Genomic DNA, 23,251 nt, shown 5'->3' with positions numbered 1-23,251 from the left:
AAAAAGATACTATATCGCGTAACAGCAGAATTAATAAAGTATCATACAAGGGGCCTCAGGCGCCCTGAGCAGGCTCGCAGGCCTCAGTCCGCGGCACGATCCTCACCGCCCTCGCCTCCGCCCGAGCTAGCCTCAGAAGGGAGCACCTCAGGCTCGAAGAGCTTGGCCAACCTTTCCCCAGGAGCCTCCGCGTCGTCGATCAAGGCATGGAGCCTCTCCTCGTTCTCCGCGTCGGTCTTGGAGATGTCGGTGACGAAGCCGTGGGACACCACCTCCATGTCGTAGGAGAAGCCCGAGCAGACAACCGCCATCACCCGCTTCACCCCGATGTGGAGGGCGTCCCGCACCCGATCTCGCAGCGTCGCGCCTATGTAGCACAACTGGTCGATCAGGGCGTCGCCTCGGGCGTCCTCCCTCGACTCATCCATAGGCTCGACCTCCCAAGAGGTCGAGAGATCGCTTATCGCCGTCCGCACTCGACGGTTCAAAGCAACCTCAGCCTCGAGCTGAGCCTTGGCGTTGCGAGCCTCGGCTTGGGCGGCCAGGAGTTCGTCCTTGAGCCCTGTAAAGGCCAATACAAAGAAGCTTTAGGAAAAACTCAAGCACACCTCGAAAAGGAAATTCGACAAAGGGAACATACCTTTGATGCTCTCCTCTAGGGCCGTGTTCTCGCCGACCAATCTGGTGTTGGCACGCTCGATCTCTCTGTTGGAGCGCGCCAGCTCAGTATTGGCGACGCGGAGATCTTCGATCACCCTGCCAGCCTGAGCAACGGCTCCACTCTTCTCCAGCAATTCTCCCTTCAGACGCTCGACGTCGTCAGAGAGACTGCGGGATCGAGCTCGCTCCATCTCGAGGTCTTCGAGGGCCTTCTTCTTTGTGTCCTCGGCGGCACCCCTGGCGACCTCATTGTCCACATACGCCACTTTCATCTTCTGGAAGGTATCGCGGAGGGAGTCCAGGTCGGTTTGGAGAAGGCCCTTCTCCTTGTCCAGGTCCGCAATAACGCTCTTGTAGGACAAGGCCTCCTCCCGGGCTCTGGACGCGGCCTCCTCGACCGTAAGAGCCCGCTCCCGTAGCTGCATCGCCTCCTCCTCCGCCTTCTTCGAGACCTCCCGGGCCTCGGCCAAAGCAGCCTCCCTCGCCTTCTTCTCCTCCTCGAGTGCTATGAGATCTTTGTAAGCTTTAAGCAGCTTTTCCTGCGACTCGAGGAGTTGATCCTTGAGGAGGGGAAGCTGCTCCCATCCGCCCCTCGTGGCATGTATGAAGCTGGACTTGATGCGAGAGGTCTCTTTCATATCCTGCGAATCAGGGGTTGGATGGATTAGAATACAGAAACCAGAAAGCACCATAAAGATTGGAGTTCGAGAGACACTTACAAAATAAGCTGGCCCGAGCCCGTTGTTGATGACGTCCGATAGGAGCCCCACCACGTGTTTCATCCAGAGGCGGAGCTCCTCGACATGCTCCCACTTCTCGACCTCCTTCTTGTCGTCGAGGAAGATATTGGGCTCGGACGGGTCGGTGGAAGCTGGGATACGAATCCGATCGGGACACCAGTTCTCCATCTCCCGATCAGCCCGCACCTTGACGCCGCGGAGAAAGTTCTCGACGGTCTCGAGGGAACCCCCGTGGCGCAAGAACAGGTCGGCGAGGCAAGGGAACCGCCCGTCGTCGTCCACCATCTTCCACGTACCGTCCTTGCTCCCAGACGACCCGATCTCATCCTCCTCAGAGGGAAAGCGGTCCTCCCATGCTCGACGCTCCCGGAGGAACCCTGGGGCGATCCCGTCCATGCCGTAGATCGTCCTCTTGATCTCGGACTCGGGGTCGGTGGGGGTGCGCATCATGCAGGCGAGCGCCACCACTCCGTCCGCTCGCCCCGACTCTGCCCGGATCGCGGCAGGCGCCCCCGGGAGGAGCCACGCTGGGGTGGGAGGTCCGTACACCGGCAAATTTCCCTCTTGATCGCCGGGCTCTTGCGACGCCAGTGGCGCCGTTTCGGCCAAACCTTGAGGCGGGGGCTCGAGTGGCTCGTCCTCTTGGCCCCCCAGCTGCTGTTGCTGCCCCAGCTGCTGCTGCTCCTCCTGGTGATGCTGCAGCTGCTCCTCCGGCTGGGGTCGCTGCTGCTGCTGCTCCAGTGACGGCTGCGTCGCCTCGCGCTCCCGCTCCTCCTCCTCCACCATCTTCCTTTGCGCCTCGAGAGCTCGAAGGCCTGCAGGCCAGGGAGTCCGTCCCGCGACGTTGGGGGTCGATGCTTCTTCCTCCATAGGTCGAGCGCCCCCAGACGCTTCGTTGCCATCAGACGTATCGCTGATGGTGATGGGTTCCCCCTCGACCCCCAATCGAGAGGGCTCGGGGGCTCCCTCTGACGCTCGCGTCTGGGGGGCCGCATCATGAGTCGGCGGCGGCGGAGTAGGCGCGGGACGAGATGAAGCCCTCTCGACGCCGGCTGGAGGTTGGGTGCTGGATGAGCCTACAAAACAAAGGGTAAAGGTCAGACGTTATGATAACCAACGCAAGAATATCGCGACGCCCGGGAATTAACTACGAACCTGGTTCCGTGGAGGCGGCACCCGTTCTGAGCCTCTTGGCCATAGACGGTTGGGCCTGCTCAAGGGTCCGCTTCAGCCTGAGAAAAGGTCGGCGTATGAGGAAAGGTGGAAGAATGGGGGGGACGAAAACCGTAACATCAAAAGGGCTTACCCCACGGGGAGAACGGCTCGCCTTCCGCCACCCCGACCAGCGGGCCTCGAGCCACCCCGCGTCGGGGCTCTAGGCCCCTCGAGGGCAGGAACTGGCTTAGGTACGTCGGTCCCCGCCTGGCGGACGTCGGGACTCGCGCTCCTACGGCCGGCGTCTCCTTTCTCAGAGGCCGCGGCGCGACCGCGAGTTAGCGGCCCCGACGCCTGGGACCTAGCCGGACCGCTCTCCCTGGGCACCGGGGGAGGGCGCGGTGCGTCTTGGCCCGCCTTGGGCGCGGAAGGAGTGTCGGCCCGGGGACGACAAGATCCGCTCGGACCCTCCTCTGGCGCCTCCATCCGGGGGGCATCGACGTCACCTCGAGGCGGGCCCTCGAGAATCCGATCGAGGCGCGACGCCATCCCCTCGGAGTCGTCGCTGCCCTCGTCGTCGTCGTCATCATCATTGGGGGATTCTTCCTCAGGCTCCCCCCTCTGCCTGGATTTGGCTCGACGCGCCTCTAATGCTTGGCGGTCGAGGTTCTTCTTCTTCTCCCCCTTTTTTGCGGAGTCCTTGGCAGACTTCAGCTTTTCGGCGGATTGGCGCCGTTTGTCGCGATCGACCTCGTCCTCCTTTACCGGAGGCCTCGAGGACCGGACATCAATCCGACCCTGCCAAAACTAAGGTAGACTTAGAAAAAAGAGAGGGGAGAAAGGAAACCCAGAATCGGGGATGCGCGTAAGAAGAAAGCGTACCAGATCGATCGAGCCTGCGTCAGGTCTCATGGGGAAGCCGTTGACATGCCCCGGCTGAAAATCACCGGCAATTGCGGCCCTGACTCGGGCCGCGACTTCATCGTCCGCCGGAGGCTCGTTGGACATCCGACATGCCTCGAGGTCCCGAGATGAGACGCCAGGGCCCATCTCGTCCATCCTCAACGGTCGCGACATCAGAGGGAGAACTCTCCGATGATGGACGGCCGAGAGGACGAGGGCGGCGGTCAAACCTTCCTGGCGAAGCTTCTTCAGAGCGTCGAGGAGAGGGTCGAGCCGAGACTGATGAGCTTGGACGACGCCGTACGTCCAGTCCGCTGGACGCTCCAAGATCAGACGGCCCGAGTAGGAAGGCAGGAGGTTGTCGTCGTTCCGCAGGTAGAACCATTGGGAGTCCCAGCCGGCGTGGTTGGTCGACAACCCTACCGGGATGTACTCCCGCGGCCGGTCCGTCTTCCCCGTCTTCTGCACCAGATTGAGGCAACCCGCCCGCACAGGTTTCCTTACGCCCGTGGTTCCGGTGGAGGCGTGAAACAGCTCGCCCCTGTAGAGGTGGAGCCACAGCTCCCAGTGCGGCATCATCCCCAGGAAGCCCTCACACACGGCGGCGAAGACCGCCGCTACGGTGATGGCGTTCGGAGAGAAGTGCTGGAGCTCCACCCCGTAATGGAAGCAGAGGGCCCGCATGAAGCGGCTTGGGGGCGCGCCCAGACCGTGGCGGTGAAACTTGGCGAACGACACCACGTAGCCCTCGGGCGGCTGAGGCGCCCTGTGACTCGCCGGCGGCGCGATCCACTCTGGCGACGACAGCGAGGTGCGGCGGCGCAGCAGTCCCTCCTTCTCAAGCTCTAACAGCCGGCGCTCCGTCATCGACGACGGGCGCCAGTCGTCGGCGGCGATGAGTCTTACAGGCATCTCGGCTAAAGGGGCAGTGGGTTCGCTACAGCTCGAGGGGGCGTGTGCGTGTGAGATGGCGAGAAAGCAAAGGCAGCGAAGGAATAAGAGCGAGAAGGCGGAAGGGAGAGGAACGGCGGTGACGCGACGACGTATTTATAGGCAGCTGTCCGCCAACGGACAGACCCGAGAAGTAAGGTAACTCTCCCCATAAATGCGCCGCCTGACAGTCCTCTCTCTCTCCTCACAGGCCGGACTCTCCGAATTCCTCGCCGATACGGTGTCGTAACGTCATCCGCCTAAAAAGGCGCGCCCAACGGGCAGAAAGGCGAACCGCCACGGCCGTTTCCTTCCCTCGTAAGCCAAGGGACGTAACCACAAAAGTCTCGAGAGGTCGATGGCTGGCCCGCCAAAAGGGTTCGACAGCCGATCTCGAGCGCCAGAGTCAGGGATCCCCAGCGAGCGGTCGAAGATCGAGGCCCGCCTCGAGGACTCGCTGGCGATGTTCAAGGTAGGGTCGAGACAGTCGAGAGGAATCCCCCCGACGGGAGGCATCGAGCCGCCGGTCTCTACCGAATGAGACTGGTATCCCCGACCACGTCGACCCTGCTTTATGAGGACGCCTCCGGGCTACAGCTGACCCCCTCGAAAGGGGCACAGGTTCTCACTTGGACTGCCCGCTAGGAACTCCATTTGGGATGGAAGACGCTCGCTCTATCGAGAGTACGTCGAAACCCCCGGGCAAAAACGAGCCAGTCAGAATCTTCCACCACTGGTGTCGAAAGCGTTTCTGCGAATTAGACAACATAACCCTCGAAGGAGTCAAAAACTCCTCCGAGGGCTCGGGGGCTACTGTCGAGGGTATCGGTAAGGGGTACCCTCAGCAATGCGCATTATGAGATTGCCCGTACGAAGGTCGAGACCCTCAATTCGACGCTCTAATCTTACGTATGCGCCGCCATCGACGGTCGCAGCCTCGAAGACGGAAATAGCGTCGAGCGAATCAGTCAGGGCTCGAGCGACGACTGCCGTCGAAAACGGAAGCGGGTTCGAGCGAACCGAGAGGCGTCGGGCGCAAGGACACTGTCCGCCGCCTGACGTGCGCACGCAGGCCGGAGCATTAAATGCACCTGACGCTTCCCCACCTAACACACGGGTCACGGAAGGCGTGATACGGAACAAGCTTCTGTCCCATCGTTCTTTTTGCAGCCTTCCCACCGAACGACCCAGGGCGTGTCAGGACGCAGGAAACAAGGATGGAACGTCTAATCGGGACCCCCTCGAGACACCCAAGGTCAGCGCTCCAGATATCAGCATATTACATGGCGCCCGACCCTCGACCGAACCGGGTCCCTTCCTAGGGACAAGTTGGGCGTCGACTAACAACACCACAGCTACCCCGCCGGGTACCACAGCATGCGACCTCAGAACCAGCACAAGGCGGCTGGCAGGGCAGAACGCAGGAGCACGCGTAATCATCACCGGGCTATCAGGATGGGACGGCTCGAGGCCATGCCGTACGGAAGCCTCGAGTAGGTCAGCGCTCCATGCGGCTATCGATCCCTACTCTAACATCTACGCATGTACCCTGTGTCTCTCCTTGGAGCTATAAAAGGAGAGACTCAGGAATAGAAGAGGGGGACATCACAACACAAGAACACACACACGTAGTAGAGCTACACACTTCATACCATGCTTGTATTCGCCCCTGTACAAGCACTTAGGTGCAAGATAATACAAACTCTCTCCCCCCGCTGGACGTAGGGCCTTCTCTTGCCCGAACCAGGATAAATCTCTGTGCCTTCTTGCATCACCATCCGGAAAGGGAAGCACGCATACAAATTTACTCGTTGGTGTGACCCCCCGGGGGAAAAACACCGACACATACAATTCCCTCATACTTTCAATGCTATATATTCTTCCTAAATGTACCAAGAGGCCCAACATACCCCTAGGGTAAAAGGACGAGTAGAGGTCAGAGGCTAAACCCATCAGGTGTGCTATCTGTGCACCCACAGTAGAAGACTAGAAGCACTTGGTAGCAAGAAGAAGTGAAGAAGGCAACTCAAGCATAAAGGGCTAGAGGGTCCATGGAGTTTGTTGACGGTGGATAATGTCAACAATTTATAATGGAATAAACATGAGAAATAGTACAAATGAATGAATCTACGTAAGTCTAGGGTTTAAACTAACAGATTCCATAAGGTTTGGTGCATTATTATTTTATACAAGATTATTTTGGAAAACAATGAAGGAGGATATATCTTTCAAACAAAACAACCAACTTATTTCATAAAAATAATGAGAGAAGACTCTAGAAGGATCAAGAAGACACGACATCGAAGCGGCCATGAAAGAGCTCTAGGTAGGGCCGGTCAGCCCCACCCTTGTGCCGATCGATCTCCCCCAAGCCGCCTCACCTCCTGCTTCTAGAAGCTTCCTACTCCACCTCCTGGGATGCATCTCCACTGTGTTTCAATGTCAGTTTGATCTAAGAGCTCACGTTGATTCCCTAGGGCTATATAATTAGACCCCAACCCCCTGGAGGCATAAGTCATTTAGAGATCAAGTCATCCAGAGCTAAAAACCCTAATTTCTCATAGTTCCTCTAGTTCTAGGGCTTACCTAGTTAGATTAGGTCTACAAGGAGGCAAGAAAATTATAAGCTTGGATTCTCGAAGTTGTTAGGAGCATGTTTTTTAGGTATAGTTCATTATACCCCTCTCCCTTTGTATTCTCCATAGTCTTTGTGTGCTTCCTACATTGTTTATGGCAACACTAGTATTCATATTGTTCATATTCTTGATTACAATATTCAATCTACTTCAGTTATATATAGTGGCTTTATTATTGTATCTATGCATAAGATCATATAGCGCTTACCTTAAAGTACATAGGTAAGCGGTATGCATTATATAAGCGTGATGCTTAGATATTGTATATCTACGGATGCACTCTATATATCGGGTTCTGAGGTAGTTTGTAGGTGTGACAGACCTATTGAGTCCTCTATAGTCTTCTCCCTTATATAGAACAAGTAGGCCTGTGTCGCAATGGTTGTGTGAATTATGTTTCCAAACTTCGTGTCGTTGATGCCCCTTATGTGTAGATGGGATAGTAAATCTTAACAATGATTACTAGATGTTCTTGCACTAATTGAAGTATGTATTGATAGTAGTTATAGAATGACTTAGAAGTTATTCTTTTAATGTTCTATTTGGACTAAGGCTATTGCTATAGATATAATGCTCTAAGTAAATTACTTATTTATTCATTATAATGCTTGATCCGTACTTATCATTTATATATATTTATCATGTGACTTTCCCCTGTTATGAGTAGAGTATATGATATTGATTTAATCTCTCATATATAAACTTGAATTATCAATATTATATATTCATGCATAGTTATACCTTCCTAGTGGTAAAATTACAAATCAACAACCTAATACTCTAGGTAAAATGCTACAATGGTATACTTATCTGTCCGCTTGCTGAATTATTCTTATTCATTTATGTATATCTTTATATTTTTGTCTAGTCACATAAAATGATAGATTAATACCAATATTAATTCTACCTCAGTTGCTAGGGATGACAACCTAGTTTGATGCTAAGAGGTATAGGTTAATAAAAGGTGTCTACTATATTAGTAACAAGTTAATAATTACCATAATATTTTTAGTGCCACTCTAGCAGTGACACTAAAAAATGCCAACAGACGATATAGTGATGAACCTCGGGTAATCTCACTGAAGACACATTTGGCCTTAGAAAAGGTGTGGGTTGGGCCGACTACTGGGAGTACTACATATACATGGAGTACCTCATCAAGTTGACATGCAACTATGCAAGGCATTAACAAGTATACATGGAAACTAACTAGATCAGGTCCCGGGCAAATATGAGGCCAGTTCAAAACAATAAGTGGAGGTCTAACATCTATTTTCAAAATTTAAAAAGATAATATTAAATATATCAGTATATTACAAAGGCAATGTATAAAAGATTAACTAAACACTAGATGTTATGGAATTTATATCAGTCAATGATCTTCGTCTCGCATTCTGATCTGGGTTCGGCATTTTAGCCGTCTAGAATTGCTACTAGGTCTCTACTCTCGAGCAACGAACAACACCATGAGCGAGGAATAAGTCCAAACGACGAAGCTACAAACTCACAAACGGTTATGAACTTACGTGAAGAAGAATTACTGGCCATAGACTTTTCTAACTCAGGATCATGGACTCAATGTGCTTTCTTTCGAAGCAAGTAGTAGGCCACATTTATTGAGTCTGTAACTAACTTACTAATTAAAACAAGCTTATATATATACTTAGGCCCACAAATTTTAGGGGCCTACTTCAGTCACCGTACCCATACCCATCATGGGCATCATGGCGCACAAGAAACCCTACAACATATAGCATATGACACACAAACAATATAATACAAGCCATCATACACTAGACATACGGCACCTTGTGGCTTCTGCATGAACCAGTAAAATTGTGTCTCATGTGCTACCATCTCAGATCTCCTATGCGAACACACCTGGCTGGTGATAGAAAAACACACACACACACACACACACATATATATATATATATATATATATATATATATATATATATATATATATATATATATATATATATATTAGATTAATGGCCATGCGTTGCTACGGGTTTTAAAATTCACATACTTTTAAGTAATTTTCAGCTAACACATGAAAAAAAAATCTTATGGCATCATGGTTTCGATTTGAGTAACCAAACATCTTGTATAGTCAAATATCATAAAACACCTTGTATGGACAAGCAAATTATGAGCGAAGATTATAGTTCACTTTAGCTCAGTGCCGCTTGGAAATCAATGATTTAAAGTCTACCATTAACACCTAAGTTGTTTAGACTGTAGTGAAGATATCACCTCTATGAACTACAAACCTCCCGAATCTAATCTTCAAAATTTAATTCTCAAGTAATAAGTAAAATACATGAGACATGCAGTGTTATACTCCCTCCATCTATTTATGGGAGTCATTTTAGGGTCGTGCACATTGACCAAGGGAAAATTAATTCGGCCAATGAATGGAGTTGCATGCAGACAGTTGAATTAATTAGACCAATTTGAGGAGCCGCATGTGGAAAAAGATGAAAATAGTGGTCCCTAGCTTAGATGGCTCTTATTCTTGGAGAAAATTTTTTTGGTAAGATGACTCCGATAAATAGATGGAGGGTAGACATAAATACTCAAGTAAGTCTAGTCTGTAAGCTATGATCTCTTAGGGCACTCACAATGCAAGAGTCTATTACAGAGTCCAAGACAATTAATTACATATTATTTATAGTATTTTGCTGATGTGACAACATATTTATTGAAGAAAGAGGTAGAAAAAATAAGACTCCAAGTCTTATTTAGACTCTAAGTCCACATTGTTTGAGGTAATAAATAACTTTAGACTTTATGATACTTTCTGCATTGTGAGTGCCTTTACGTGGGCCATAATCAATCAACTAAAAATAACTGATTTATTAGACATAAATGATTTGTTAAATTCAATAGAAAGACATGCAAGAGCAACACTTTCTTCTTGATTGGTAGCAATTTACATCTGAACACGCTCGTCCAACCTTTCTCTTCTTATTTCTATTAGTTTTTTATTCACCCCATGCATGCAGCCAATAAAGAAGAAATTGCCTGACATGCAAATTTGAAAGGGCATCACTAAAACTATAAATGGGTTGTAGCAAGGCCAATGACCCTTGAAATCAAACCATCCAACAAAGGATGAAACACTTCGTGAGACACTAAGTATAGAATCGGATTGAAAAAAGGTACAAGATTAATTTTTTAGTTCGAAGCTCAAGGTCCCCTTAATACCCTTTGAATTTCCACTGAAAATAGAACCACAAGGTTAGACATACTCACTAACAACAGTAATTAATGCTTTATAAGATAAATATTCATTAAAATATTTTTATCTAAATATATCCATGTGAGATCTTGTTTTGAAGGATTTATTACAAGAAATCTGATGGCGTAATCGAAATTTAATTTGGATGTTTGGTTTTGCGGTTATGATTTTTTTTAGTTTGTAAACATGGTCACTGCACATAAATCTAGGTGCCTTAGTTATGTGCATGTGTCAGCGATGGGGCCCATGTGTCAACAAAGAGGATTAGAGTCATGGCTTCACCACATTGTGGTAGACGGGTCCTCTTGGTAACTTTTAGTTGTATATATATACTAGATTAATGCCCGACGTTGTTACGGGTTTTAAAATCCACATACTCTATGTTTCTTCATTGTTATTTTATTTTTTCTGTCTATATTCTTCCTTTTTCATTTCTTTTTTGATTTTTGTTTTTCGATTTTATTTTATTTATTGTCCTTTCCTTATTCTTTTCTTGTTTTAATTTTACCTTTTATTTTTTTCTTTTGGTTTTATTTTTATTGTTCTTCCTTACTTCTGTTTGTTTTTCTTTTTTCTTTTCAGATTTTCTATGTTTCTTCATTCTTATTTTATATTTTATTTCCTTTTAATCTTATTTTTATCCTTATTTAAATTATTCATTAATTTTATTTGCTCTATGCACTTTTTACCATTTGTTAATTATGTTTGTTTTTATATTTTTTTAGTAATTTTATTTTTTATTTTTATTTTCTATATATATGTGATATTTATGTAGTATATATTTAGTGTTCTATATTGTGTTATGTCATGTTTACGTAATATATATGTGATGTTCTATGATGTTTCTTACGGTGTACACTTAGTATACATGTAATCTATAATAGATGTCTATAATATATTTAATGATGTTCTATGATGTATTTAGTGATGTTAATGTTCTATAAATATATTTACGATATTTAAAAAGTAACCCTTTGACATTATTTGAAATTTTTATCCATTTTGTGTTTTTATTTTTTTTTCTTATGCTTTTTACTCTAGATTTTTTTATTTTTATCTATGTCATGTATTTATGTATTTTTATGTATATTGTAATATTAGTTTCATAAACCTAAAACCAAAATACTATTCTTCTAAATCGATAACATTTTTTTACAAAGACTGAACATTGTATGTTGAACCTAGAATATTGTTTCTACTTAATAAAAGAAAATATTTTATCTTTATAAGATAAATATTTATTAATAAAATTTTATCTAAATATATCTATGTGTGATCTTGTTTTGAAGGATTTGTTATAAGAAATTTAATGGTGCAATCAGAATTTAATTTATATCTCTAGTTTAGGAGTTATGACTTTTTTAATTCGCTAAAACAATTTTGCATGCATAGGTGAGTGGGGCCTAGGTTGATGGGATAGCGTGTCATCGTGTAGTAAAAAAGACCACCAAAGGGATGAAAGTTGTGGATGGGTCCTCTCCATACTATTTAGTTGTAGAGATAAATATTAATTAATAAAATTTTATCTAAATATATCTATGTGTGATCTTGTTTTGAAGGATTTGTTATGAGAAATTTAATGGTGCAATCGGAATTTAATTTATATCTTCGGTTTAAAAGTTATGACTTTTTTAAATTCGCTAAAATAATTTTGCATGCATGGGTGAGTGGAGCCTAGGTTGATGGGATAGCCTATCATGGCTAAAAGGGATGGGAGTTGTGGCTTCATCATGGGTGTGGTAGATGGGTCCTTTCCATAATTTTTAGTTGTATATATATATATATATATATATATATATATATATACCACACCCATGGTGAAGCCACAACTCCCCCATGAACCCAGGCCCCACTCACCCATGCATGCAAAATTATTTTAGCGAATTAAAAAAGTCATAACTCTTAAACCGAAGATATAAATTAAATTCTGATTGCACCATGAAATTTCTTATAACAAATCCTTCAAAATAAGATCACATATGAATATATTTAGATAAAATTTTATTAATGAATATTTATCTCTACAACTAAAAATTATGGAGAGGTTCCGTCCACAACTCCTATCCCTTTGGTGGTCTTTTTTACTGCGCGATAACACACTATCCCATCAACCTACGCCCTACTCACCTGCAAAATTGGTTTAGCGAATTAAAAAAGTCATAACTCCTAAACCAGAGGTATAAATTAAATTCCGATTGCACCATTAAATTTCTTATAACAAATCGTTCAAAACAAGATCACACATGGATATATTTAGATAAAATTTTATTAATGAATATTTCAAGAGACAATGTTCTGTCTTTGTAAAAAAATGTTATCGGTTTAGAAGAATAGTATTTTAGTTTTAGGTTTATGAAACTGATATTACAATATACATAAAAATAAAATACATGACATAGATAAAAGTAATAATAAAATCTAGAGTAAAAATCATAAGAAAAAAATAAAAACATAAAATGGAGAAAAATTTCAAATAATGTCAAAGGATTACTTTTCAAATATCATAAATATATTTATAGAACATTAACATCACTAAATACATCATAGAACATCATTAAATATATTATAGAATATCACATCTATTATAGATTACATGTATACTAAGTGAACACCATAAGAAATATCATAGAACATCACATGTATACTACGTAAATATGACATAACACAACATAGAACACTAAATATATACTACATAAACATCACATATATAGAGAAAATAAAAATAAAAAATTAAATTACTAAGAAGAAAAATATAAAAACAAACATGATTAACAAATGATAAAAAGTGCATAGAGCAAATAAAATAAATGAATAATTTAAATAAGGATAAAAAGAAGATTAAAAGGAAATAAAATATAAAATAAGAATGAAGAAACATAGAAAACCTAAAAAGAAAAAATAAAAACAAATAGAAGCAAGGAAGAACAATAAAGATAAAACCAAAAGAAAAAGAAAATAAAAGGTAAAATTAAAACAAGAAAATAATAAGGAAAGGATAGGAAATAAAATAAAATCAAAAAAGAAATGAAAAAGGAAGAATATAGACAGAAAAAATAAAATAACAATGAAAAAACATAGAGTATGTGGATTTTAAAACCCGTAACAACGTACGGGCATTAACCTAGTATATATATATATATATATATATATATATATATATATATATATATATATATATATATATATATATATATGTGTGTGTGTGTGTGTGTGTGTGTGTGTGTGTGTGTGTACATATACATATACAAATTTTGAATTGTTGCTAAATGAACATACATACATGTCTCTAAAATTTTGCACAAAAATAGTATTACAAATATGTAAGGGGAAAACCAAATGAAGAAAGGTGGGAAACATTCAAATTTGAAAACCATTTCTTGAGACGGTCAAGCATGCCGCCTCTTGAAATGAGAAAAGGTTGGGAACATTCAATTTTAAGAACCATTTCCAAAGACACTTGTTTAAGAGGCCTGTCTGTAAAAATGCATTTACGATGCAGTGTCGTCCGTCTCTAGAAATTGGATATTTCTAGAGGCCATTAGGTGGAGGTGGTTGGCCCAGCAGCCAACTACGCAAATCAAATATACCTGTATTTGAAAATGGTTCTACAGCTGGGAGTTGTTATTGAATTTTTTTGGATCTTATAAGGAGGGTAAAACTCTGATGGCCAGCCCATTATTAGACTGGAGTACATAGATATTTATTTGTGTATATCCTACATAAATAATAATGTTCCTTTCAAAAAAAAATTTTTGTGTCTTTTTTCTTTTGAAATTTCGGTCTTGTGTACCCAGGAAAGATAGAGGGATTCTTGGGAAGAATATATTAAAGATTTGCCAGGAATCGTTTTTTGATAGTCATGGATATACAAGCATTAATAATCAAGCAAGAGGTATGGTGGTGCCAACTTTAATTTAGTCAGTCTTAATGACAACAGATAGGCACATATTGAATACTACCAACTTTTGGACTAAGAATATAATAAGAATACAAGATATAAGTTGGGCAGAAATAAATTATTGCTACAGTTGGGAAGTAACATGAATAAGTTGGCCAGTAATTAATGATTGCTATCATAGTTCAATCTCTGCTTGAACAGTTATCCCGGTGGCTTGTTATATGCACTAGCAATGAACGAACCAGATACTCTGATGATATGAAGGATCATGACTTGGATTGATTTCAAGATTATTACACCACAAATGTATATAGAAAAATGCCAGTATGGACTAGTTATATAATAGAAATTCATCACAAAAAGGTTATATAGTAAAAATAATATGGTAAACGAACCATTTATTTGTGGAGAATCCAGACATTTTGTTACAAATAATAACAAAGATATCCACACCGAAGGAGCATCTCTTCAATATATTCCGTAAAATACATTTCCACCACATATTTTGCCCGTATTGTGAGGGATTGAAAGATGAATAAGTTCATTTTTGACTCGCATTCACATGTATATTTTAGTAGTGAAAAATACGGAATAATAATTATTATTGGTAGAAAGTTAATGCGCTGACTGTCCAGGAAATGTCATGCAGGTCACGCGCCCTCTAGTCCGTTACAAAACATAACTAAAATTTTCCAGAATATATATGCTCCTGGTCTGTCATATTATTATGCCTAAACTATCATACTTTCCTCAGGAGAAAAAAACTTTTCGTCATACTGAGCAGACAATATATGAGCCATTCCCCATCGACATGCTCACATCGGTCAGGTGATTCTTTTCCCTATATACTCAAGTTTCTTCTGCGATTTGGTCACAGTCTTTCAGTACTTTCTCACAAATCACACCAGTAGACTAAATCGCCGTACTTTCCCCCCCCCCCCCCCCCCCCTTGTAGATACAATAAGGTGAAGTTGCTCAACATACTTCTCTATTGCATGGATAGCTCAAATTGATTCTCTAGATCTTTGTAGGAACTTAGTGAAAACAGGAAACCAGTATACTTTTGGTATAATCTCTTATTTTCTAGGGTTTTTTTTTCAGATCTTGATGAAGGCAACATGTTGGAATAGGACTTCTTGGCTTCAGTTCTGTCATATCTCCTCGTGAAGGTCATTACGAAATATAGTAAGTCATCCTATATAGCCTGTTCATGTTCTTTACTAGTCCTGTTCATGTTCTTGGCTTCAGATCTGTCATATATCTTTATCAGAGTCCAGAGATATGCTTGACTTGACAACAGTGTTTGTTTTTTTATTTATCTGTTGATGATGTGGGTAATGGTTTCTTGAGCTCTCTTTTCATCTTTTAGGGTGTGTTTGATTTGAGGAATAAGGTGATCCATCATCTAATCATTCCTCATTTTTTTATTTGGTTTGTGGAATAGAATAGGTTGATGCATCATTATCTCATTCCTCACAAGCTAATAATTAGTACTACTATGAGAAGTGGAGTCATTCCACCAAAATTTTGAGGAACAAACTCATGATGCATTACCTCATCTAGGATGGAGTGGCTCCTCAAACCAAACACCATATACTTTGCCTTTATCCTCTATTTCAATCTTTTTTAGTGCTATATCATTTATTGAATATTTTTTGATAACCTTAGGAAATCATAGAAAAGAAAAAGATGGTTGTATTGGCTAGCTCTTGTACCTCTTTGTAGTAGCGGCCAAGTATTCTTCTGTAGAACTTTTTTTTTTGCCACGCATGAATTTTGGATATACATATTGTATTATTGTGACCATATTGTATTGTTCTGATGCGGAATTTTTTTCAAACCAAATATATTGCTTCAGTTTATATGTCTATATGTTACAGGAAAACTTCATATTAGATATACATAATTAATCATCTTAGTTGGAGTCTCTGTGCGTCCATTTTATTTCAGGAAAATAATGGATGCTTTGATTTCAGGCGTTTGTTTGCATTGAGTTCAACCTTCTTCCTTGCGGCGTACAAGTGTAAGGTTGCAGAAGATTTTCTTGGTGCTATTGATAAGGACACAGCCATTAATTCAAAGGTTGCAGAAGGTGAAAAAAAATTATCTGTACTCCTGTACACAATACAGCAAAGGTCGTCCACCCAATATGGACAAAAGAATGCATTTGAGTGAGAAGATGTCCATGGAAAATAATGCTGCAAATCAAGAATCCAATGGAGAAATGTTTGTGCATAGGGTTGCAAGTTCTGGCAAGGTTCTCAAGTTCAAGGTGGATAAGTATGGGACACCTCCATCTAAACATACTATTTCATCGCAGGAGGTGATGATGTCTGCTGGAAAACAAAATGCCAGGGAACTAGTGGACAATTTTGAAGCTAACTGTTCTCCAAATGCAATTCCTTCATTGGAACAATCTGAGATCAGTGCTGCAGAAGCCACCAGGATCAACAAAATCTCCCTTTTTGACAATGCTAAGGTAGCTTCCCCAGATGAAATAGCCAATACAGCTGCGGCGGTGGACAAGCCTATAATGGTGCACACATGCAATGAGTGTGGAAAGAGCTTCAAGGAGATGATTTCACTGCATGGGCACAAGGGTGTTCACCGGCGGGAGGAGAAAAAGCACATGCGCATGATGATGGCAGAACAACAACCCACAGTGTCTTCACAAAAACCACGGAAGACAAAGAAGGATGAGATGAAGACGACCTTGATTGCAGCGCAGACTCTAGAAATGTTGTTGATGGAATTCAAGTGGCACCAGAAGGATAACTTATCAGCCAGCATGACCTGCTCAAATAAGCATATCAGTGCAGATGAAGAAACAGATGAGATGAGAGAAATCGCTGAGTTTTTGGAAACACGGGCACAAAGTTTTTGCGAGGACAGTACTATGCATGTCTCATCGTCATCAGCATCAATTGCTAAATGTTTTGTGTGCACAACATGCAAGAAGACGTTCTCTTCATCCAATGCCCTAGGAGGCCACATGTCTATTCATAGCAACAAGCGCACCAAGTACAGCTTGCTTGAGGATGGCGGCGCTGGCAGCACATGGGAGCACGTGTGCGACAAGTGCAATGAGAAGTTCCCAACTGGGCAGATCCTCGGTGGGCATAAGCGCAAGCACTGGTGGGAGGAACACTACAAGGCAAAAGCATTGCTGGAAGCTCAGAATGTGAAGCCACCATTGACAATATTGCCTCATCATGAGTTAGAAAGGACTGGGCTAGTGGTTGTGCCAACTGATGAGAATATACAGCCTGCAGGGACGACAGGGTTGGTCGTGGCAGCTCACACGGTGCCACTGGCTTGTGATGACGTCCAGAAGCCACAGCAGGCTATGACTCAGGGTAATGAGATTGAGCTGCCAGTGCCATCAGGTGTTTCTGATGAGGATTTGGCTTGAGACAGCAGCTGATCTGCCAGCAGGACCTATCACCTATGCGGCTATGCGGATGACAACTGGTCAGAAGTGTCTTTGACCTCAATAAGGGCACGCAGCCTGAAGTTAGGGGATTTATTTCTCACTGGAGTTTCTTTAATTTCTCAACAGAACTTCATATTGTATGGTGCTTGCGTATGTTTGATGTATTCCATGTGTGTTGTTCTACTTTGGTAATTCTCATCTAGCTGACAGCATGTTAAGAATATTGGTGGATGTTAAACATGCATGATATGATTTTCCCTTGAAATTTGTATCGAATTTATTGGTGATAACATTATAATACAGTGTTGGTGTTACAATACCTATAAATTTAGCTATAGAAACCTATATGCTCATCGCCTCATCGTACTATGGATGATGGATCTTTGTTAACTTCCTTTGTTTGCAATATTATCATAGTTTTATTATTTCGCTAGGTGAATGAACACCTCGGCCAAGAGCAATCATGCGGGATATAGAAATAAGCTATATGACATGCAGCCTAGTAGCTGGAGGAAGGAATGTGCATTCTAAAGGACGCACTGAAAAAACCTCCATACTGCAGTACTTGTAGCGATGATGTCATGACTATATTACTCCTTACATAATAGATGTTATTAGGAACAAACATTTCATTTTGAGATATGTACCTGCCATTCTAATTATTTCATTTTGAGAAATAATATTTAAAATTAGAAATGTTTTCGAGTTGTTCTTCTGCATTTTGAGTTATTTTTTTCTCAAACACACAGGAGAGTTGTGTTATATTAAGAAGAGTAAAGGAGTGGGTTTAGAAACCCCATAGCCACACACACCGTCTCTTTTACATCTAATGGTGTATCTCTCTCTCTCTCTCTCACTCACTTTTCAAACTTGACCCAAGACCACTAGAGAGGAACTCAGGCATTGTTGACTGGCTCTGGCAAACTCCACAGGACGAACTCATCTTTTACCAAAACCAGAACACTACTTATTAGGCTCGATTGAATCCCATCAAACATACAGCGATTGTGGTGATTCCAAATGGACCAAGCTCCTAGAATGATGATGGAATTGAGATCTTTTTTAGTCTGGTCATCAACACCAGAATTTGTGCTTGTCCACCATGCATCAAAAGAGTTATTGTCATGCTGGTGGGGAGAGGTCCTATAGGCCGCGACCTTATGTAGAATGCTGAACCATACTTGCCTGGAGAAGACACATGAGGTCAGTAGATGACCAATCGTTTCGTCAGCTTGATCACAGAGCGGGCAGTGTCCAGGGTGGGGGGAACCTCTTTTAGCAAGATGGTCTGTAGTCCAACACCTATTGTGTGCCACTAACCACATGAAGAACTTGTATTTGCCTGGTGCCCAGCTCTTCTAGATTCTCTCCCAATGCCCAAACTGTACAGCCCCAATAAAAGATCCCCCATATGCATGCAAACTTAGCAGAGTACACTCACAAACTAGGAAATTGCCATAAATGAGTACCATCTACTTTAGGCTGCAAAGTAAAATCCGAGAGAAAGTCCCAAAGCTTCAAAAATTTTGTCAACACGGGCACTATAATGGCACCCCTTATGTCCTGCACCCATTTCATCTCGGTGATGGCTTCATATACACTGTCATTTTCCTTGCTTTGTTGTTGACTGATCCAAAAAGATTAGGCACTAATTGATCCAGACTCTGGTCATGCAACTACCTGTTGGTCTAGAAAATTATTGTGTTCTTGCAAGTTGAGTCATAAATCATCAATCAGGAGACTGTAAAGAGTTTCTAGGCCAGCCTTATTGTTGGTGCTAGATCACGCTGTCACACTAGCATATGTCATAAGCAACTCAACAAAAATACATTTTGCTGCCTGCAAAAATGGAATATTCTGGTTTTAGAAACCGGGTACTCAGCGACAAAGCTACTGGCCGGTCAAGCCGAGCTTCAGCCCGACCTACCGATCCAGGTAACGTGAAGCCCCCCTTAGCTCTGCCTTGATTTTTTATGTACAATTATGTAGATTAGGAGGGGCTAACTGGTTTAGATTTATTAGATATGGCCTTTTTAATTATTTGGCCCTTGAACATCACAAGCACAAAGGCAAATCCCAACTGTCCAAGCCCAATTGTGAAACAAACAAACCCTATTGCTTGTTGGCTCCTGGCTTGCTGCATCCCGTAACCCATCGAGCAGAAGTTCTAGCGGCGGCGGCTTCATGTTAGCGACGGCCAGCGGGCAGCGGCTCCCTGTTCGTGGTGGCGGTTGGCAGCGGGCGGGCGCCGGAGGCCAGGGCGCTCACCACAGCGGCATGCGCGGCTGCTGGACGGCAGCGGCGGCGGCACCGCGCAGCTGCTGGAACGCGAGTTGGGCGGCAGCAAAGCAGGCAGGCTGCACGGCGCAGGCGAGCATCAAGCCATCGCCATCAGCCATCAGACAAGCAGAGGAGCACACTACACGAAACTGGAATTGCCTTGGCGGCTCCAAATTTCCTTGGGGGCCAAAATCAAACTGCAAAGGAAATGACAGTTTCCTTGGCGGTGCTACTCCACACTCAAGGAAACATATATTCCTTGGAGGTTTAAGTAAACCGCCAAGGAATATGGGTATTTCCTTGACAGTTTCCAATCACCTCCAAGGAAATGACTCATTTTCTTGGCAGTTATTCTCAACCGCCAAAGAAAATACCCATTTCCTTGGCAGTCATTCTAAACCGTCAAGTAAATTCCTTGAGGGTTATTGAATTTCCTTGGTGGTTGGTAGTCAAGGAAATGCTTATGAGTATTTTGGTGACTTCGACTGGAAAAAAAACAATAATATCATAAAGGTGTCCAAAAGTCCTAAAATTTGGCATGAGATCATAATATGGCTGTATTATCTTACCATAAAATTTTCAAATCTTATTAACAAACTTGGACTATACATTATTCATAAATTGATGTATCTCTTACATAGTTATATAAGTTCTGAGATATGTGTCCATTTTTTAACAATATGTATAAGACCACTTTGTTAAATCATTTGATTTTTTTATGCAAATATTTATACCCCAAAACCATGTTGTCATGTGAGTTTTTAAAACTTTCTAACAAAGTTTAGATATTATTAATTATCTTATGATAATTTGATGGATAAAATAATTCTAGAAAAGTCTATAATTATTATTTAAGCCCAAAAATACTCCAAAAACTCAAAAAATTCGGAGAAAATTTTCAAAGCTATTATGAAAATTCTCAAATCATTTTACCATTTAGAAAAGTTTAAGTAAACTCTAGTCACATGTTTTAAAAATCCAAGATGGAACTTGGTCAAACTTGGTCAAATAAGGCACTAAATGACCTCAAATGAAAACATTTTGAATACAAGGGTGTTATAACTTATCAAGATATACATTTGATATGTAGCTAATTTTTGCATTTGAGAAAGTGCTAGTAAATACTAGTAGCAAAGTCTTGAATCTCATAGACTTTATGAAACTATATGTGAATGATTTAAACTTTATCAAATGAAAAGTTGACAATGACAACAAATGTAGACCTTGATGAGTTTTATTTTATAAGTATTAAAAAATTTATCTAAGATCATTCAGTGTTTTATTTTCAAAGTTTGACCAACAAAAAAAAAAGTCAAATCTTGCCCAAACTAAATTAACGAAAAAAAGTTTTATTAAAAAAATCAACAAAACAAAATAAATTAAAGAAATATATAAAAAAAGTCAAAATTTTTCCAAAATTTAAAATTAAGTTTCAAATAATGTATTTTGCCACCACAAAAAAACTAGGCTAAACAAATACTAAAAAAAATAAAAAAACCTTTGCCGAGGGCTTTGAATTTGGGCCCTCGGCAAAGGGCGCAACCCACCCTAAATCCTAATCGGGCCAGGCCAAAAAAAGTTGTGGGTCCCACATGGCATCCAATATCAACTTCCCAAACCCTAATCCACCACTCCCAGCTCATTTCCACCCCGCGCCACTGCTCCCCAGCAGTGCTGCACTCGCACGCACCCAAGCGTTGCCGCCGGCCGGGGCATACTCCGACGCAGGCCACATCGACCTTCGCCCACACCGCTCCTTCGCGTTGGGGCCTCCAAGCTGGCGTCGCCGCCACCTCGCACCAAGGCCTCCCATCTCTGATGGCTCCCACACTTCAGATACATAGGGACCCGGGACATGACGATGGAGCACGCATGGCAATGGCCACAGCAAGGCACAGCATATCTACGGTAGGTCTCTATACACCTCTCTCTCTCTCTCATCATTTGTCCCCAACCACCATTTCAGATTGTCTAGATCTATCCCAGGTATGAATCTCAAATAGGACACCAGATTGGCTAGATTTATCCCTGGTAGGAACAGCGCCAGTGGCAGTGGTTCGAGGTAAGGGAAGGGGTCAGGACTCAACGGGCATGTGGGCTTGAGCATATGGATTCTAGTTTTGTTTGATTTCCCCATTATTTCATCCTGTTCATGCTGATAGTGCTATGATTTTTGGTGCAGTGTATATGCTTTTTACCTTGTGCGTACAACTGTTTGTAGCCAAACTTATTCCATGTGTATCTGTTCGAACATTGGGGACAGCGTATACTGAAGGAACTATATGGTTTTTTTGTCATGGAAATAGGTACCCATGCAACGAAGTGCCCTTCAGCATTGTACAGGACATGTGTGTAAGATTGTTAACTCCAATCTCAATTCAGAAATCTTAACTGCATGCAGGACATACATTTCTTGGATTAACTCAGTTAAGTATATTGCGGCTGTTCATTTCTTTAGCTTCTTTGGCTTGCATTTTGGCAGATTGTGGGTACTGTGTCATGACAATACCTGAACATGTTCAGGAGCAGGAGGTACGGTGGAATTGTCCAGTATGACCTGCTTGTACATTGTGGTAGTGGAGGCAGATCAAAGCGATGATTTATTAGGGCTGGATAGGTTGGACTTTATCAGTCCTAGTTTCAAAGTTGTGTTGGCGATGCATGATTAGTCATTTAATTTCTCCAGTACAAGGAAAAGGAGTTCAGCTGCACCTTTGTTAGGGGCCTCATTGCAAAGCTAGATATTCTACCTAGATTGGTGTAGGTTATGATTGCTGCTACTCTCACTTTTATGCTGTTTGAGTGATAGTGCATCTGGAACACAATATTAGTTTAGCCAAACATGTAACCAGTGACATGTCAATGCTTCATTTGAAAATGTTTTTCTTTCAATGACTTGCTGCATATTCAGATGTTCATTGTTTACTTGTTTTTGTGTGTCCTTCAGTGACATACATTTCTATGATTGTGGCTAAACAAATTAGTGATATTTCTTTAATCTTGTGATGATACCTAGATACAACTATGGCTAAACTAATCTGTGACTTCATTTCATGGTCTTATAGGAATCTAAGTTTGGACCCGAGAAGGCTAGCACTTTGAACATGTATGCTATAATGAAGTCTGGATTCAAAGAAGTGGACAATTCTCAGCCGTAGACCACAAAACCATCTTGTAGTGGACAATTTAGATCTATATAGGTGCTAGGACTTATGTACGTTAGCTATGACTGAGATATTCTTTTCTTTTAGCGTAATGGTTGAACACTTTTTAATCTGATTGGAGTGTAGTTGTTGGACACTTTAATTTGTAATATGTTTCAACTAAATTAGTTGAATATATTTATGTATTGGATTTTGATTGTATTTA

The 23,251-nt window shown here is 42.7% G+C and overlaps 1 long non-coding RNA gene across 1 annotated transcript; it reads left to right on the top strand.

Annotated features, from left to right (window-relative positions):
• On the top strand, window positions 22,216-23,251 carry LOC110430557. The gene is made up of 2 exons (XR_002447903.1): window positions 22,216-22,308; window positions 22,948-23,251. It is a non-coding gene; the product is annotated as an uncharacterized LOC110430557 (long non-coding RNA).

This window comes from Sorghum bicolor, chromosome 9 (assembly GCF_000003195.3).
Source record: "Sorghum bicolor cultivar BTx623 chromosome 9, Sorghum_bicolor_NCBIv3, whole genome shotgun sequence".
In the NCBI taxonomy this organism is placed as follows: domain Eukaryota; kingdom Viridiplantae; phylum Streptophyta; class Magnoliopsida; order Poales; family Poaceae; genus Sorghum; species Sorghum bicolor.
Note: the sequence above shows the minus strand (reverse complement) of the source record. Positions and strands in the feature narration are given on the sequence as shown.